The 20,047-nt window shown below is 37.6% G+C and overlaps 1 pseudogene; it reads left to right on the top strand.

The window, feature by feature from the left end:
* The first annotated feature begins 11,774 nt into the window (after nucleotides 1-11,774).
* Nucleotides 11,775-11,894, top strand: LOC112485266 (annotated as a pseudogene).
* The last annotated feature ends 8,153 nt before the right edge of the window (nucleotides 11,895-20,047 follow it).

Here is a 20,047-nt window from a genome sequence, read left to right as displayed (position 1 = left end):
CCTTTTCAAGACAAAGTGGTAGAGGTACCTCCTTCTGTACAACATCTGCCTCTCACAATTAATGAAGGAAAAATCTTTGGCAGATCAGGCACAATGTCATACTAAACACATCCATAGATGCAGATCAAGCTAAGCATTTACAAATTTGGCTACAAAATTTTACAGACAAATTTTAGATCATATAACGTCAAACTATTGATTCAGGAGGGGTTGGTGGGCAGCCCTAACAGTGGCCATTTTTTGTGACTACTAGTTACTGTAAGACTGAAGACTGGACAATAGGCCAGGAGTGTCAACATGTGCACCTGGAAAGCATTTATAAAATCTGGTTTAAGGAATTTGCTTTTGAATACATAAAATTATCTAATAACCTTTTCCAAACCTCCCTCCCACTACTACGTACAAGGGGAAGTCTGCAACCACTATTTCCCTTTTCCTGATATATCCTTCAGACAGTTTTTAGTGATTCATGTCTCCTAGCTACCAATGCTGTCAAACTTCACACAGCAGGTCAGCCATACCCAGACCTTAAACCCAGCCTAACCATACCTTATTGGTGTTAGGGACACCATCTTCAAACACAAATAGAGTCCAAATGTCTTGAGGTTCAAAGTCCTATTCACATCTGCCTGGATGATCTAGGCTTCCTATCCACCAAGCTACAACCACTGCTACCTGACCCCCAATCCACCCTAACACTAGGTGTTTGCACACTCAGCATTTGACACCAGATAGAGACAGGTTCATAGCTTGGCTCAAACTAATGAACAATTGTATAACATTTAGCAAGTTATTTAACCATTTAGTGTCTCAATTTCTCTTATTATTAATTTATACTTATTTATTTTTAGCAAGTAAGAGTTAGCATTCATTCAGTACTTATTATGTGCCAGGTATTTTTTGAAGTTCTTCATTATTTGGGCTCATGAAATCCTTATCAAAGCAATCTGAAATAGGTAATTTTTTATCCCCATTTTACTAACATTCACTTTGAGGTCAGGCTTTTAAAACTTTATTACCTCTCATAAAAGAGTATTATAATACTGTTTTTAAAGAGTGACTGGAAGAATTCATTTATATTTTTATGTGAAATGCCTAAAACAGTGCCTGGTACATAGTCCTCACTAAATCATACTGTTATTATTAATGCGCCTCAATTTCTTAATTCACATGTAGTTTCTTTTATCTATTAAAATCATTCTGAGCACCAACTCTCTCACTGGAGTCCTAAAAACCTCTCTAGTTCTTTCCAGTCCCATTTTTCCAGGATCTGGACCCTGCCTTTTTCTCCCTGTGATCCTGCTTCAAAATGATTGGTGCCTCTGGCATTCAAGTTTGTCTACAGATTTGATGCCAAATATTACCACCTTCTGCTTATACTTAACCTATTGCCATGTCTTGCCACAAAGATTGGTCTAAAAGTAACCAACTCTAGACCATCTAGAAGCTTGGACACTGGGCAGTTGGTTAATCCCTTTCAGGTCAAACCCAAAAAGGTTAGTGCCCTGACCTTATTCTTTCTAGCTTCTTGTCAGCTTCTCTCCCTGGAGATCCACATTCAAGAGCCCTCACTTTATCACAGCAGAGTTAATTATCTTAGATGCCAAAAAAAATCTGAGGATTTGGAAGATATCACTCCAAAGAATGGTCCTGACTTCATCCATTTCATCCATACCAACGGAAAGAACTTTCTGTTTTGGGGAGACAGATAGATAATATCTAGCACTGTCAAATCTAGATGCTTTTTCTTAAAGTGATTTTGTATTATACAAATCTGTCAGAGAAACCTGATGCAAAAGCTTTTTACAATTGGCCTATTGTAGGAACAGGGATTTAATCGCATTAATATTTTAAGAGGACGTCTTAAGGAGATGAGTCACTTAATCTTTCTGAACCTCAGTTTCCTCATTTATGAAGTGAAGATAATATGATGATCTAATATAATGAAGATAATTATGCAGTGATCAAGGACAGAATTATAGGCTTAAAAGCCGTGAGAAACAGAAAGCAGAGTGGTAGCACTTTCCTTTGTCACAGCATTGTCTTTGCCTCATTTGAAACTAAAGAGACAAATGCAGAAAGTGGTCCTACTCACCATGAAAGGGCAAGAAGAATAAAATTGAAAGGCAGATAATAGATGGTAGCATTGTCTTCCTAACTTCCCTCTGAATTTCTCACAGAACACTGGAAAATTTCCTTTGACTCCTCTTAGGCTACTTTAATGTCAGCCTTTGTTGCATGGGGCCTTCACACCAGGATTACTAGAGAGCTTTTTTCTTTTCAAGTCTTTTACTTCTTTTAATCTCCATAGAGAATGGCTTCAACCTTCTATCTATGTTTCCCTTATTCCTATATTTGATCCCATTTCTCTTTATTATTGAGGTCGTTTTTCTCATTGGCAAGCTAAGCACTATTAACCATTGCCCAAGTTTATTGGGTACCTGTGCTGTGCTCAGTTCTATACTAGAGAGTGAGTATAAAGAGCTCATCATTTGGTTGTAATATGATTATGAGACAGGTATTATTGTCTTCATTTTATAAACAAGGAATCTTAGATTCAAAGAAGTAAATAACTTGTCAAGGTAACAGCTAGTAAAGAGAAAAGCTAAGATTTGGATCCAAAGTTTGTGACTCCAACAGCCCTGAGATAAGGGTGTGCTTTGCATGTACATGACTCAGGAGGAAACCAGGTTGACCATAAGAAGAGAGCATGTTGGAATCAGTTAAAAATTGAAATATGTTGCTTATTATCAAATCTGCACCTAATCCGGCAGAGGATTTTAAACTTGACATATTGGGAAACAGAGAACTCCTGCATGTTTTAAATCTGGGGCAGAGTTCATGAGAAGTGGTGATTAAAGATGGTTATTGCGATGAGAGTTTGGAAGGGGAAGGTCAAAGTCAGATTGGGGGATGTTGTTACATACTCTAGCCATAGAAAGGGACAGCTTAGACCAGGTACTGAAAGTAAAAATGGAAAAGACATAGATCCGTGGCATTTGAGAGAAAGAAAAAAAAACATTTTATTATTTACAACTGACAGTGGGGGAGTGTTGTGGTGAAAGAAGGGGTGCATCAAAGATAATTGCTAGGTTTGAACATAAGTAACAAAAATCTTGGAGACGTGGTAATACAGGGAAGTGGAAAGAGATCTCCATTGATAGGATTTTGCCCAGGGAGGCACAGAAGTTGACTTTAGTTATAGGCCTGTTGCATTGGTGTGGTGGGAGGCATTCTAGTAGAAATACTAAGTACACACTATAATGAGAAAGATTATGGTCTCTGAGAGAAATAGAATATTAAGAGGAACAACCAGAGGATCAATATTTAGCATCTGGTTACTCACATTGAGACAGGGGAGAGAAGGACCTATTATAGGGAGAAGGAAATAACCATGGAGGAAAGTTCAAGAAAGGAATGTTAACACAATTTGCTCTTAAATATTGAAAATCTATACTATGGAAAACAGTGTATTTTAGTTCTGATGTGGTCTCCACCCTTCTGGTGTTTACAATCCAGTTAAGAGAAAAAGGCAAAACACTGGGGTACAAACAGATGTTGAGGGACCATAGAAAGGTAGTAATAAAAGCAACGAGATGAAAGAAAGCAGGCTGGACTTGGGTAGGAAAATGTGCACCAGGCCTTGACGAATAGTTAGGATTTTAACAGTGTCCAATGTAACAGAGAAAATGATCACTGTTAGCTCTGGCGGGATTTGGGGATGGGAATTCACTTGCGAACTCAAAAGCCTAATGAAGGCAAGAGGCAGAGAGTGCTCAGAGTGAATGATGATGTTAGAGAAGAGGCATCTGGCCAATCAGAGTCCTAGCCATAGTGGGAAGGAATGAAATTCATATTAACCAGGGGCTAAAGGTCAAGAGTTTGTGGGAGGGAGTAACTTGATGAAGGTAAGAGCTGGCCAACTAGAGAGGGAGGTGGGTTTAGGTAGGGATGTTATGTGGTGGATGAGCTCAATGTTGAGTTTAGAGAGGAGGAAGGGACAATGTCATCCTTTGTTTTGGGACCAAAGGATATGAAATTGGGCAGAGGGGTTATTAGGGTAGCTTTCTGAATGTTTATGGCATGGTCTTGATTTTTTCCCTTATAAGAGGGAGGAAAGATTGTCATGTTTTGAGGTCCAGGGCATGAAGAGGGCCAGAGCATCTTTTGAGGTCCAGGGCATGAAGAGGGCCAGAGCATCTTTTAAAATTTTAAAAATTTTACTGGAAAGTGGCAGTTGAAATAAACAAAGGAAAGACCAGGTCTTTTTGGTTTGGCATTTTCCCTAGCAGAACTCAGAACTTAGAGTGGAGTAGAGATAGTAGGTAGTGAGGGTGATCGAGGGTTGAGGTGGGACAGTAAACAAAGATAGTAGGTAGTGGGAGCCTCCACCAAGGCAGTGGAGAGGGGACTGTGGTCCTGAGGCTGAGGCCGACCAGTTTAGCAAAACTGGTCTAATGCAACTGCTGCCATCGGCCTTGTGAGTTCACTGAAGACAAGCAGCTGACTCATATCAATGGGTGGAGAGTGGAAGAGAGAATAGGGGAAGAGAGTGTGGAAAAAAAATACTAGACTCATTTGTTGGATGATTCAGAAGTCTACTGCCCAGGCGCTTAAGATCAAATCCTCTGTCTGTTCTCATGTTGATAAATGGGAGAAGAGTGTCAGGATCACTATATAGTTGGAGGAGGAGGCGGTCTTTCTCAGTTCTTTTCTTTTTATTTTTATTATTTTTCTTGTCAGTATTTAATTGCCACCTTTATTTCCTTTGAGAGTCAAGACATCTGAATTCCCAGCTGAGAGGTACAGTGCATGGAACAGACAAAGAAAAGATGAATATATTTTGCTCCCCCATGAGTCAGTTCCTTTGTCCTCCCTTCTCCCCGCCTCTTTTTAATTATTCACCTCTATCCTTTTTCTTTATTCACTTATCCTCTCATCTCAGTGTTCATGTCACATTGTTATTCTTAAATCATAGCCACAGGAGGAGAGAGGGTTGTCTAAGACCTAAAATATGGAGGTTGCCAATTTAGAATGCACATATGTAAAGCAGAGCTCAGGAGTGATTCCTCTGGCCTCTTCAGTACCTCTCCCGGATGTTACACCAGAGCTAAGCACAAGGACGTGAAAGTTTTCCATTCACCTCTCTGTCTTTCTCTCTCCTCCTCCCACGGACAAAAGACCTTTGAGCACAAGCATTCATAAATTAAAGTTTGTTGTTAATTATTCTTAGACACCAGAAGCAGTTCTTTAAACAGAACATATATTAGACTTCAAAAAGCATTTATATTCCTAGCTCTTTAACACTAACTCACCAGTGGATTTCTTAAGAAAAAATAAATGAGATTTAGAAAATAATAAATTAAATATGTAGAAGAGTTTCTTCATAATATAAACCAAATGTCCTATTTTTGCAAACTCTTTTTGGGGGGAGGGTATTTATGTGGCCAAAAACAATTGAAGAGTAATAAAATGCAGCATTTAATCTGGGGTAAATCAGGGTGGAATAGAAGACGAAGTCATTTCTTCTTAAAGCACTAGCATATCCTCTCTCTTTCTCTGTCACTCTAGATAGAGAGAGAGAGAGAGATAGGTGGATAGGTGGATAGGTGGATAGGTGGATAGGTGGATAGGTGGATAGGTGGATAGGTGGATGGATGGATGGATGGATGGATGGATGGATGGATGGATGGATGGATGGATGGATAGATATCTTCTTAGTGCTTCATTCCTCCCTGTGGTCATTTATTTAACACTTATTGAACACTATGCTAGGCTTTAAGGACACAAAGATGGATGGGACATTGTCTCTGCTCTCAAAAGCCCACAGATGACAAAACAATTATTAATTTAATTTTTTAAGAAATAAGCCACTGTGGAAGATCAAGGAGAGTTACTCTGGTGCAGCAATACAGGGGGTAATTCCATGGGACACGCCTGCTACCTCACTCAGGGTCAGTCCCCAGGTGGAGGCATTCGTTACCTCAATCTATTCATTGTGCTCCAGGCTCTATTCCTTGCCATCTCAAGGGCTGGTATCAACAGATCAGCCCACCACAAATAGATCTATCTCTGAAGAGCAGGCTCACTTAGCTTGGCCTCACAGAAACAGGCTATAACTAAGAATGCTAATAAGAAATACAATGATCAGGGAAACAAACAGTCCTCCTCTCTAGTAGAATTTGCTCTCCCTGAAGGAGACACATGGAATACTGAAGAAAAGTCAGAAGATTGTTAGAGGACTTGGGCTATCCATACCCTGTTGTGCTAGGTGATGGTTTTACATTTTATATCCCCATTGGTGTTTTTATTTTTCTCCAAGTTTCTAGAGACTCTATTTTCCTTTATCATACTATTTACAGCAGTGCTTCTCTATGTGTAGATACTTTATTAAAAAGCAATTTTGGGGGACCAGACTTATTAAGTCAGAATATCTGGCAAATGGTTCCTGGAAGCAATTTTTAAAATATTTTTTATATACGCTAAAGTGTGAGAACCATCAGCCCATAAAAAGAGGTGATGGAAATACTCGTTTTTATAGGACTTGTTCTAGGACAATCCAGGTACAATCAGGGACAGGTATAATGTAAAGTGGAAAAATCAGAAAATTATCCAGTCAATGTTGGCTGCATACCCTGGCAATGCATCTTCTTGGTCTGGAAGGTGGGTTTAGTGCCTTAACCCCCAGAGGAGAGTGCCTCTGGGTTCCTGTGTCACAATGTCAGTAAGGCCAAACATACGGCAGAGTTCATACAGAGATACCGAAGGCAACGTGGGGAGGATGCCAAAACCTACTTTGTGAGGAACAAACCTCAAGTAAGGATTAAGATATAGTTAAATATCAAAATAATAGTGAAAGACATACATTTAGGCAGGGAACAGCATGCCATGCAAACTATAAGAAAATATCAGACATTGAAACTACAGGGCCTGACCTAAGAGTCAAGGCAAGATAATAAGGAACAATTATGCAAGTAGATTATTTTGGACATAATTCAGTTGTGTTGCAGCCTCTTCTGAAATAAAACCTTATTTGGTTGGTTTGCCTTCCCCAACACCAAATGCACCACACTACAAAACCAAGATCTGACATGTTGTCATCAGACTCACTCTTCTATCTAGTCTCTGATTTGATATTTTCTCTTTTCTGGTCATACATGTCATTTCCAGTCTTGCCTTGGCTCCCCCAATTTCAGAGCCAGGTGTGCCTTAGCAGCCTGTTGCCATAGACTTTCATGCCACTGATTCACAGGCAGCTGAAACTCAAACCTCCACTTTGTGGCATGTGACCAAGATACCATCTCCAATTTGTCGCAATACGTTCTAATGAGAGAGTAATTTCTATCCAGTGCTTGCCGCTCTTGAAGTTTGAATCAGAAAAAGCAAACATAAAGCGACAGTCATATCACAATTCTTGCAGGTCAGATTTCCTAAGAAAAGATGGAGAACAATCAAATCCTCTGTTCCTTTATCCTGCTATTTTTGAGTCTTGGTGGCATGTGGCCTATCATATCTAAAAGTACTCAACCTCTGAAAAACCTTTTCTCCAATTATAGGCTTGTAAGAATGCTAACTTTTCCCTTCTGTGAAGAGCACTGTTCAGACCAAAGGGGAGTGACTGCCTTCTTGGTGAAATTCAGAAAAATGGAGCAATGACAGTAATAACCCTTTGTAATGACATATGTCAGTGTTTCCCACTTAAAGCAGGCTCGTTGATATTAACAAAATAGGAAGGCATGGAACAGGGCTTGGAAACGAGCTCAACTGTCTTGGCAGTGATTTACTGTTCTAAGACAAAGATGATAGTAGAAATCTGTTTGAAATGTTTTTGACATAGGGAATGCTCGAAGAGCACAGGTAAATGTATTTTATTGTCAAAGGGCTATAGCTTTTCTCCTCTAGCTTATAGTATAGGATTACTTGACATCCAGGATGGGAGAAGGATCATTGCTTCCTTTGTCTGATTTGTTGCTGTTGCTTTTGGAGATCCAGTGGTGAAAGTCTCCAAACTGTACATGGGGACTTAAATAGCTGCTGAGATCCTGATATGCAACCTATCTCAGAATTCTTTACATACAAACATGTAAAATCAAGATATTCACAGAAAAAACAACAAAAACTATATTTTTATGCAGCTGGTTAGAGAGAAAGGAACTCAGAAAAGGTTTTATCTAGCAGAGAAGTTTCTGTAAACCTTCAATTCTTTTCTATGATTGATCTATCAATAAGATATGAATCATCCTCCCTTCTCTCCACCTCTTTCTCAGGGTGCCAGATTTCCTTTTATGGTTAATTCATAATAAACTGAGATCCATCTATAGTGTGAGACTCCTAGGATTTTCTTACTGGATTATTCTATTCTATGTGAGAAACCATGCAAGATATCATTTTTTAAAATATGACATTTTATTTTTTCATTATAATGTTATGGAAAATATGATTTCACAAAACATGAAGAAGGAAATAATAAAAATACTACATTTTTATATTAAGGAAATAATATTACTCAGAGATGGTCATGCTAATATTTTTGTATCCTTTGGTATATAAAGATATTGTATATACCACATAAATTATGCACAAATATGGATATGTGTATACATATACATATATAAATATGTGTATGAGTAAAAAGACATAAATATGTGTTCAGATATGTGTATATAGTCCTATATGTGAAATATATTTTATCGTATACATAGTTTTGTTTTGGTTTTGCTTAAATTATATTGTATAAATCTTCAATATCATTAGATATAATTTAAGAAGGATTTTTCTTTATCACATCATATTCTATAGTTTGGATATGTCATGATTTATTTTGTTTTCTCAGAATTTTTTTTTAAATCAGGTCCCATGTACTGTATGCTTTTCATAGATCTTCTGTTTTATGAGTATGCATCTCTTTTTATTTTGTGTGGATGTGGTAAGCAGAATAAGGCTCTTCCCAAAGATATTTGTGCTCTAATCTCTGGAATCTGTGAATATCTTATACTATCTGGCAAAAGGGAATTTGAAAGTGTAGTTAATGTTAAGAACTCTAAAATAGGGAGATTATCTTGGATTATTCATGTGGGCACAGTGTAATCACATGAGCACTTAACAGCCAAGATCTTTCTCTAGCTAGAAACAAAAGAGATTTGGCAGAAGGAGAAGTTAGAGGTATTCCAATCATGAAAAGCATTTGACATGCTATTGCTAGCTCTGAAAAGTAGAGACCCATGTACAAGGACTGGAAAGAGGCTTTTAGGAGGAGCCAAGGGCGGCCCTTAGCCGAGAGCTAGCAAGAAAGAGGGACATCAGTCTTAAAGCTGAAAGAAACTGAATTCTACCAATAGCCTACAGATAGTTTCTTCCCAGAGCCTCCTGATAAGAAACCAGCCAGCCCATAGCTTCATTAGGGCCTTGTGAAACCAGAGCAGAAAAACTGGCTGAGCCAACCCAGACTTCTGACCTACAGAAGTGAGATAATAAATTTGTATCATTTTAAGCTGCTAGATTTGTGGTAATTTATTATAGCAGTAATAGAAAACTAATACAGTGGCCTAGAATATATTTTCTTTCATTAATAATAAATTATTTTATTTTTATTTTTTGAGCTTTTCAGATTGGGTCATTATTATCTTTGGAAATCAATTATTTGAAGTTTTCATATATAAACCTAAATTTGATATATATAATGAATGAGATAAATGTAAATATACTGTAACTATTTCAACCAGAGTTATACACAACAAATTCTACCATGTAGTCCACTAGATGTTGCTGACAAAATGTTGTACACTGTCACCCTAATTTGTGTGAAGTTGTTTTTGATGGCTCTTCCTGATGAACTGTATAATTCTGTAGTAGTGACATTATGCTTAAAAATAAATATAACATGAAACCAATGAATTAATTGACTTCTAAATTATATGTTAAAAAGGACTGTAGTTTATAATGACTTTTTTTGTTCTGTTTGCATCCCTATTTCATTGGCACTTAGAAAGGTTCTCACAGAATATATAGTTGTAAGGAAAAGTCTTCTTGCTGTCTTCCTTTCCTGGAAATTATGTGAATTTTCCTACAGAATAATTGAAAAATATATGAATTACTCTTTTACATGTCGCTTAACTAATAGAAGCAACCTGTAAAGAAGAAAATTTACCTTTTGCAACATTATATAAATAGAATCAGAATTTGTAGACATTGTTAGGAAATAATTTATTATCCTGGGCCCTCTAAGAAATCTTAATTTAGAAGTAATTCACTTATGATTCTACTCTTAAATAACAACCCTGACACCCGTAGAAAACTTGCAAAAAATAATTTAAAAAAAACAAAAGTTACTTTTTCCGGAGAAAGACTTCTGTTCTAATAAATATGTTAAATTATAATTAGTACTATGCTACCATCAGACACTTCTCTCTGCAGATGCTTTATTCCTTCCTAGGCAAACAAGTTAAAATAAAGCAAAATCTTTCTAAGACTCAATATTTTGCCATCGAGAACTCTGATTTGGTTATATCAAGAGAGAGAGAGTTTTCAAGGGGTGGAGAAATAATGAATAAAGGGAGATGCCCAAAGAGTGATGCTCCTGGTGAAGAGTTGAACACTAAGTAGACCAGCTTAAGGGAGAGAAATTTGAAAAGGGACCATAAATACCTTAAGATTGGGTGGATATGATGAGCCTAAAAAGGCAAGATAAAGAACAAATGCTTACATCCTCCCAATTTTGGTGGCTGCCACAGGATGAATGGTCTGTTTCAGTGTCAAAGTTTTCTGTCCAGTGACAAACTTCCTCCATCAACTCTACTCACTCCTACTGTCCACATCTTTTGTGAGGGGCCACTAGGGGTTTGTCTAGCCTCTTTCCTCTGCCCATTGCAGCTGTTTCTTCTGCCACCTAACTGCTATATATAGGCTAATCATTGTTTTCCAGCATGGCTGCCACCTCCCTGCCTTGTGACCTCCAGAGCCACCAGGTTCTGCTAAAACTCAGTAGAATTTGGTGAGGCTAGAGGTTCCACAAACCTTAAGGATTGTTAGGCTATAGTCATCTTGCTCATATCCCCGTTTCTTGCCTCTCACACAGTGTGAAAGATTTGTCTCTTTTGCACTTACTCCATTGATATTGTTTCCTATGTCAGACCAATGTATTTTACTCCTCTCTTTTCTCAAACATCTTTTGCATTGTTGAACCTATTTTAGGATTAATGAACTCCACTGAAGTCTTAATCTTCTGTCCTTTCCAATCCACTTAAGGGCCTTAACTGACACCTGAGGTTTTGCAGATGCCACATTTTCCTCATTAACATCCAGCGGAAACTGTTAATTTTTCCACATGCTTAAAGGTAAGGACATGGAATAGGTGTTGCATTTTCTCTTTAATTCACTGTAAGACAATTTTACATTCAGCTTGATGTTAAAAAAAATAAGCATAAAAATGTCATTATGTTATACTTACTCCCATGCTTTTTAAATATTCTACACTCTTCCTTTCTTTATCCTGTTATTCAAAACAAACAAACAAACAAACAAACAAACTCATTCCCCTACTTCATTTTTTGAAGCATTTCTTTCTTTCTGGTCCCAAGTGTCATTCTGTTTGAATCAAGTCCTGCTCTCATCCTGAGTATCTTCAAGGTCATACTAGCAGGTCATCCATCCACTGCATCTCAGTTCTTTGATGTCCTCATATCTCCTAGCCTTGTTTCTTACATCTCTTCAACAATATCAGATTATGTCGTGATTAGAAATTATCAGCATTTTTTAAATCATTAAATGTAGTAGACCACTATATCACATGCCACCCTGAACACGCTTGATCCCGTCTGATCTCAGAAGCTAAGCAGGGTCGGGCCTGGTTAGTACTTGGATGGGAGACCACCTAGGAAGACCAGGTGCTGTAGGTGTTAGTTAAAAAAAATTAAAAATTAAAAATAAAGAATATAGTGACCTTCTACCCATCTCCTTGCTTCCGTGATGGCTCTCCTCCAATCTATTCTGCAAACCAGAGTAGTCTTTTAAAGAAGAAAAATAGAATCACACCACTTATTCTTGTTTAACCCCTTTGAAATACTTTAGGTTTTAGTTTTGACATATAAAGAGCTTAGAAGATGCCATTCCTGTCCTACAAGAAAAAAGCTAGACAAACTGAAAATAAGTAACTTTTCCTGGCCCCATCAGAGAACTGAGGTCACAAGGCATACTGGAATCCTGAAATCTGAAGAGATAGGTGCATCCAGAGAGATGCAGACCTGAGTTTGCTTATCTGGAACAAAAGTTGATGGACTCCATTTAATTAATTATAATTGGATTGTAAATATGTTTAAGGCTAGATTTAATATTAAGTAAAATTGACAAAAACATATATAATGGTATCAATGAAAATATATGCTAATAATTTCTATAATTGTCACATATTTCTTAAGTTTACCTTTTTGTCTCTTCCCATGATAGTTTTTGTCTTTGCATGGGATTTTCAGGCATTTGAAAGTTCTAACATTTCAATTGACCCTTAGCTTCCTGGCAAGCCACCTACCTTTCAAGCCCTTACTACACTTTTTCTTGCTATCAAAGTTAATTAGGAATTATTGATGCCATGGCTTCTTCAAATCTTTGTTCAGCTTCACTAGATAGGCAATCCCTCTCCTAAAAAAGAAAGTTCTTGTTAGTCTTGGAGAAAGCCTGAAATCACATTTTCTCCAGATCTGTTCTTTTATTTTTCAGATGAGAAAAGGCAATTCTGTATCTCTTTCATCAGTTTGCTTATTTTTTTCTAAACCCGTGACCTCCCACCAGTAAGAAAAAAAAAAGCTGGGAGATTTACCTTTGTGACTAAATTACTAATTCATTCAACTTCTTTTCTCCTTTATCAATGCTCAATTAAGTTAGAATATTTCCCCTTATTTCTTCCAGTTTTGCAACCTGCTTAGACAGACTTGATTTTCCTTTGACTGTTATAAATATGTCTGACCGTGGAAAGATAATTACAGTGATTGCCTCACAATGGCTATTTTAGTAACCATGCCTGACATGTATTCCTGGCATGTAATATCATACAATAATTCGCTGTGGTGAAACTTCCAAGGATTACTTGTATCTTAAAAAATAAAAAGTTACTATACAGATCTGTACAATGTTAAGCTACTTTCAGTGCAGTCTCCTCAGCAAAAATGTATACAACTGAAAGCATTCTCATATATTTCACAATTATGCGTCTTTTAAGACTGTTGAGAAGGCAGTTACTTCCAGCTCCACTGATAGTGCTCAGCACCCTCATTACATATTTTATTGTCTCTTTACTTACTTGGTTACCCAGTTAACTTGAGGCTTCTTGCCAGCAGAGACCTTGCCTTTCTGTGAGTCTTCAGCATTTAGCACAACTCCTTACATGGTGTTGCAATAAATATTCATTGATCGAATGGATGAGTGAATGAATAAATGATTCAATATATGCATGGAGAAATGAATAAATGAAAGAATTAGTATGTTAAGTATAGTTACTATTCTAATAGGTAGGCTTAGTTTGAAAGGAGACCAGAAAACTTTTTGGCTTTAAGAAGAAACCAATAAACTTCTGAATTCAGTTATACTCAGAGGACACTACTTCTGTTGCTCAGTAGTGCCCCCTCCAGGGTCACTTCCTGTGTTATATTGTAAATTAACTCCTCAACAGCAACAACTTGTTATCTCCTTCAGTTTCCTGTCCAATTATGGGAGTTGGAAAAATATGAGAAAAAAAGGTCTCAAATAAAATAGAGAAAAGGAGGATAGGAAGTAGCTAGCAAACTTGTTTCTCTGATTTCCCTTTAAAAAACATCAGGTATTGTATACCGTCATACCTTCCTTGGTGTCTAAAGCTCTCAAACAATTTCACACATGTATTTAGTAAGGTCTAGAAGGAAGCACTTGGTATTACTAAGTGAAGGCCACAGATTAACAACTACTATGAAAAATTAATTGTATGAGGGCTGGAGGTTGGTGTCTGAAACACAAGTTGCTCCTTACTTTATATTAAACACAAGTTGCTCCTTCTTTATAAGAAGTAAGAAAGAAAGATCATTGTCAAAGCAGAGTTTTGCTGCAGCCCTACGATAAGCTCTCTAATGAGAATAAGCAGAGTATCCAAGAACAAAGATTTTAAAAATTGGCTTGCAGAGAATGCAGGTGATGAAGCAGCTGGCAAAGTTAATAACATATCTTCTATAATTGCCAAAGACCTAGTTCCAGAGTGGGTAATGCCACATTGGAAAGAGATGAAGAGAAAATTAGATAGGGATGAGGGGGCAGAATCATGGGAGTGCACAGAAATTGCAGGAGGGTACATATTGTGCGAATGGGTATGTGGACAAAGATTCATCTCAGACTGAGGATATGGAAAGAGGAATTTAGGGAAGGAAGGCAATGACAGGTAGGTAGGAAGACAGAAAACAGAATATTTGCAAAGAAATAATATTTTGAGCAGGAAACAGAGTTCTGGTAGCTAGGCCAAGGCTGATTTTGGCTGAGAATGGTTTGAATTGAAAGAAGCATGTTTGGAGAATTCAGAGATTGATTCTCAATTTTTATTTGCAAAATCAGAGATAATTATAGGACTAAATGTTTAAACTGGGGAAGAAAAAGATAAGGAAGGATTAGCTTGGGTTAATACTCGGTTTTTGGAATACTTACCACAAAGAGCAATAGTAACCTACCATGTTTAAAATTGTTAAGAGGAAACCAGGAATCAGCTTCAATTTATAAAAATTTATTATGCAAAACTTTTGCCAATAACTCTGTTCTAACAGAAATAGCTATAGTGTTGTGTTCACTTTGAATCTAGGTTTAACATTTCATTAAATTCTACTTAAATATTTTCCAAAGTAATGCTTCAGCAACCTTAGTTTTTATAGCTGGAAAGGGCGTATGATTTGTTAGGGGAATATAACAAAATGTAAAAGCAATCTTAATAGTACTTCAGATATAGGTAGATATAAGCCAAACAAAACATATTATTAAAAAGCAGAAAGAAAATATAAAGGCAATGGAAAACAGTCAGTTTAATATCAACTGGCATCAGTGAAGCGTATGGGGAAAATTTGTCTAGTTCTAATAAAGTTTTGATTATGGAAGCATTTACTGACTAAACACCCTAGAAAGACAGACAACTTGCATTAGGGTTATCATAGGAAAGGACTGTATAGGCACTGAGCTAACTAGCCTGAAGTGCCAAACCACTCTCCATATTATAATGTCAAGATGATAAAAGGAACCAGAGGTACCTGCTTAACATCGTCCCAGGATAAGATAGCCCTTAGGGATGGATTTAGGACAGACGTTGATAAGTATATTGGTTTTTTTTTTTTTTTTGGAGTGTAGATGCTCGGGGAACAGGGAATTTTGTTTAAATATCTAAATCCAAGTTTGAGATTTTCCTTAATACTGCAGATCTGTTGTTATGCTTTCTCTGGATACATGCTCAGGAGAGATGCTCTCAGAGAAACAGCTATGTTGCTCATACACAGTTGCCTCTCCTGTTCTATTATGCACTCAGCATTGCATTGCAGAGAAAACTGTAGACCATAAGCTTGCTTTCCCACTTGCCTAGTAAGTCAGTTGATAGTCAGCATGGTCCAGGCAGTCCTGTTGCTGAGTGCTATTCTCTCTGCAGTCACCATTTCTCAGAAAAGTAGGGCATGCCCAGAAGGAAAAGTCAAATAGGGCATCATTTCTTTATGAAAAGAGAGCTTTGTACTGGAAGTGATAGTCTAATGCTACAAGTAAACCTGTTGATTTGAGAACTGATCACATGCAAGTTATTAGTCAAATGACTGGAGTAGGAAGGAAATGGAAAAAGAGAAAACTATTCAAAGATATGCAAGTGAAAACAAGAAAGACAACTGGAGAAAGCCCTGGTTGGATAACGTGGCCTGGATCCCCTGTCATCATGCTCTACTTTTCTTCCAGAGAGCTTATGTAAAAGCTGCTCATCTATGTATCTGTGTCTCCCCTGGATCCCAGCAGCACTGCCTGCCTGCTTAGGTATCCCCAAGATCCATTGCCACTCTCTCCATTTCTCTGTTCTAATTGCCGGGCAGGATGATCCCCAGGCCTGCAGTTGTAGCTGCTCTAGCTGTGCCTGTCCCATTATAAGAGGTGAAGCCTCTGAATCTGCTCTTTTCCCACTAGGTTCATGGCCATGACTGGTATAGTTCATGATGAGAAAATCTATACCTAATGGTTTGTTTAATTGTTAGATGTTAGAATATCAGCATATGGTTTCAGTGATGATTTCTTTTTTCTTAAACATTTGCTCATTTCTGGAGTTTACCCAAACTCATATAGTTAGGGAACTCAGCAGCATCAAGATGGCAGGCATGATAATATCCGTTCTCCAATTTTGAATTTTGAATTTTTTTGGCCCGTAGGCTGAGTTTTCCACTAAATTAAATAATTCTCCGTATTTAGAATTGTTTTCAATGAATTTCAGTTAAGCGAGGTTTACATCGAAGAGCTTTGCATCTCTGTGACAAACGACAGATGGCAAAGCCAAATGCTGACAGCTATGGCAGCTATATATCTGACACAGGAAACATTTTTCAAGAATCATTATTGTCATCTCTTTTTCTAATTCTATTTGAATACTAAGAGCAAACTAGGAATCAGAAGCGAAGAATTCCTAAGGGGAAAAAAAAGCACATGTTACTCACCTGGATCTTCCTGTTGTTTTTTTCATTAGATCCTACCATCAGTGTGGGCACAAAGAAAAAAGAGATTTCTAGTGTTCACGTTCCTGTTCAAAATGTCTGTGTATGGCATCTGGGAGATGTGCTCATCTTGCACATGAGGAAGGGGAGAAGATTATGGAGTACATCCCTCGACTATGTTATATTCTCACTCTAATATGCTCCAAGCCAAGGGGCCCTGCGGCAATGCACATCCTCAGTAAAGAGATGCTGCTGTGTCAGGAGAGGGGAAAAGTGTGTTGAGTATAGGCTAGCAGATTGCCCTTGGGAGACTGCTCAGTTTTGCAGAAAAACCTCAGGTCTTTTGATATTCAGCATCTTAGTCCCAGTACCAGCAGAATATGTATGCAAGACCTTGTGTGGGGACACTTTGTCTTCTAAAGCCCCAGTGTTATCACCTGCAAAAGGAAAATAAACATCTTTAATTTCTTACTTACAGGACTATAGTCAGACTCAATTTATGCAGCTTAAAGAAATTTCTTAGTAATCTATAATGAGCTATAGCATTACCATAGAATCCTCATTTGGTACCATAACCATGGGTCTAAATCCCTAAAGAAGACTTGGGGTTGAAGAGACATGGCATTTCTATTTACAGTCTGGTTCTTACTTTCGTGTCTGTCCTAGGAAGCTGGTGGGTTGGACAACAGAGGCTGATACAGCCTTTGCTTATCACATCCCATCTGTATCACTTCTTAACTACTACCACTAAAGACTGTGACGAAACAAGCTGGAGAAGATACTTGGCAATCGTCTTTACCCCACTCCTCTCCCATGCTTGCTTGCCAATGTCAAACACCAAGGTTTTCTTTGGTTTTATTCCACCGCCCCCCTCCCCCCAACCCCGCCAACTCGAGGTGTTTATATTTAGTTGAGAAATCACCAACTAATTCCCCAGCAGGGAGAGCATTATTGGAACTGAATTCCTGAAAGCCATCAGGACAAGATCTTTGAGAGTCTGACAAGGCCTCATTAAGTGGACACTCAGCAATCTATTGTAGTACCCGTTAGCTTTTGGCACTGAAAATCTGCCCTCTGTGACTCAGGACAAATGGACTGGTATTTGTTTGGCACTCCAATGTACATAGCAGTTGTGACATCGGGATAACTTAAAGATGAAGTGAAGTGAGTCTTTTTATCTACATTATTAAAGAAAACAAGTCATCTTCTCTGTCTCCCCTGTCCATCCTCCCTCCCTGCCTACTCACATCTAATTGGTCACACGTGCTTTGAGTGTTCCTTTTAAATGCCTTTTGAATCTGTCTTCTCTAGAAGACTTTCTCTTGCCTAATCTGAACCATTGCAATAACCTTCATACAACTGACCTTCTGGCAAGAGCTTTCCTCCCTCAATCCATCCTTTCTCTACTCTGCTACCAGAGTCATCTCTAAATACATAAACCATGACATTGTTATTCCTTTGTTAATGCTCCAGTGCTTCCCTAAAACCCACAGGATTACGTCTGATACCTTAGCACAAACTACAAAGCCATATTGTTCTGCTCAATAGGTCTGCGTTTCTCAAGCCTGATCCTAAGATCATCTGCTTCAAAGTAAAGCAGATTGTTTGTTAAAAATGATTATTGCGGGGCTCCACCTTAAAAGTGCTGAATTACAATTTGGGGGGAAGGTGGTCTTCCAAAATTGTGTCTTAAACAATAGTCCCAGGTGACTTTTATGTGTAGTGAATTAAGAACCATTGCGCTAGAACATAGAGAAAGAAACCCCTTGAGACCAATAAAGCAACTGTGTCTACTATTTTTTGTGTCTATTCCCCATATTTTCCTGACACTACTATGAGCTCAGTAAATATTTGTTTAATAAAAAAGATATAAAATAAGCCTAACTGAAAATTAGCCGAGGGGGGATGTTTATTGACTATAAGCAGGCACGAGGAAACTTTATGGTGTGCTGGAAATATTCTGTATTGATCTGAGTTGTGGCTTCATGTATTTATGTAAATGTGAAAATTCACTTAAGAGTAATGCATTTTTATATACTTAACTATGCTGTATCTCAATATGAATTTTAAAAATCAATCAATGAATTGAGCCCAACAATTTACTTCCCCTCATTTCTATACCCAAAGCAGGTTTTCTCTCTAGTCTTCCTTATCTTCGTCAATAATCCATCTCTCTTGCCACCAAGATTTAACTTCTCAGTCATTTAAAAAAATTTTTCTATTCCTAATTTTCATAGAAACACTTATAAGTTCATATTTTTCCTCTATAATGTCTCAAAAGACTTCCTTCCTTGCCCATCTCAATGACACTGCCCCATTCAGGCCCTAATTATTTAGAATTCAGCTCTAATTATGCTATCTCAACCCAATTTAAACTCCAAATGGCTCTATATTGCATAAAAAGTGCTGCTTATATTCGACCTTCGTTAACTGATCTTAACATACCTATAGTGCTTGTTAGCCTCTCTTGGCCTCAACATCCAATGCCCCCTATACTTAAATCAATCTTCTTGAATATTAGCTCATGTCCTTGTGTCTTTATTCATGCTCTTTTCACTGTCCAGAATGCCTTTATCTCATTTTTATCTTCTGAGAGTCTATATAGTCCAACTCTAATGCTGCCTCTTCCTTGAAGCTGCCTCTGATCCCCTGTCTCCAAAGAATCATTCACTCCCAAATATTCTTAATGTGTGAGAGCTTATTGATTCAGAATAAGCATGGGTCCTGCAAACATCCAAGCCCAGAGAAGGAATATCAAAGTGTGGGGAAGAGTACCATGTAACTGTTTTCTAGGAGCCACTGTGCAGAAAGATAAGGGGTTCAGGACAGTTAGTATGCATTAAGCACTAAAACAGAGCTGGCAATCTCCTGTAGCCACACTTTTGACTGAATGGAATAGAGTGATCCTTGACCATAGTCAAGATGGCTACAGTCTTCATCCTGTGAACACGAGTTCAAAATTACCAGAGGATTTGAGAGGGGAAGAAGAAAGAGGCTCTTTCATTTTGGAATACATTTCATTGGCACAGAAATCCAAACAGGAGATATTTGTAAGCTTATGTGCAGGTAAAATTATTATTAATGCTTCATATTTGTAAAAAACTCAACTAAAAAGCTCTTTCTTATAGCGCTCCTTTAACCCTAATAACACCTCTATGGATGTAATGTTACTTTTATACCCATTTTTTTTAATATGTTATTTAAGGAATTTAAGTAATCTCAGATTTTATAGAAATGGAGACCCAATGCAGAATTTTTTATAAATCTTGTGCTTTGAAGTAAAATTAATTTTTTAAATATTGTAATTTTGCTTAAAAATTTCAAATTGAAGCTAGTAGAAAATGCACGTATACATATGTTCATATCATATACTTGTA

The sequence above is a fragment of the Pteropus alecto genome, unplaced genomic scaffold (genome assembly GCF_000325575.1).
Source record: "Pteropus alecto unplaced genomic scaffold, ASM32557v1 scaffold270, whole genome shotgun sequence".
Lineage (NCBI taxonomy): Eukaryota > Metazoa > Chordata > Mammalia > Chiroptera > Pteropodidae > Pteropus > Pteropus alecto.
This window is presented reverse-complemented; position numbering and strand designations above follow the sequence as displayed.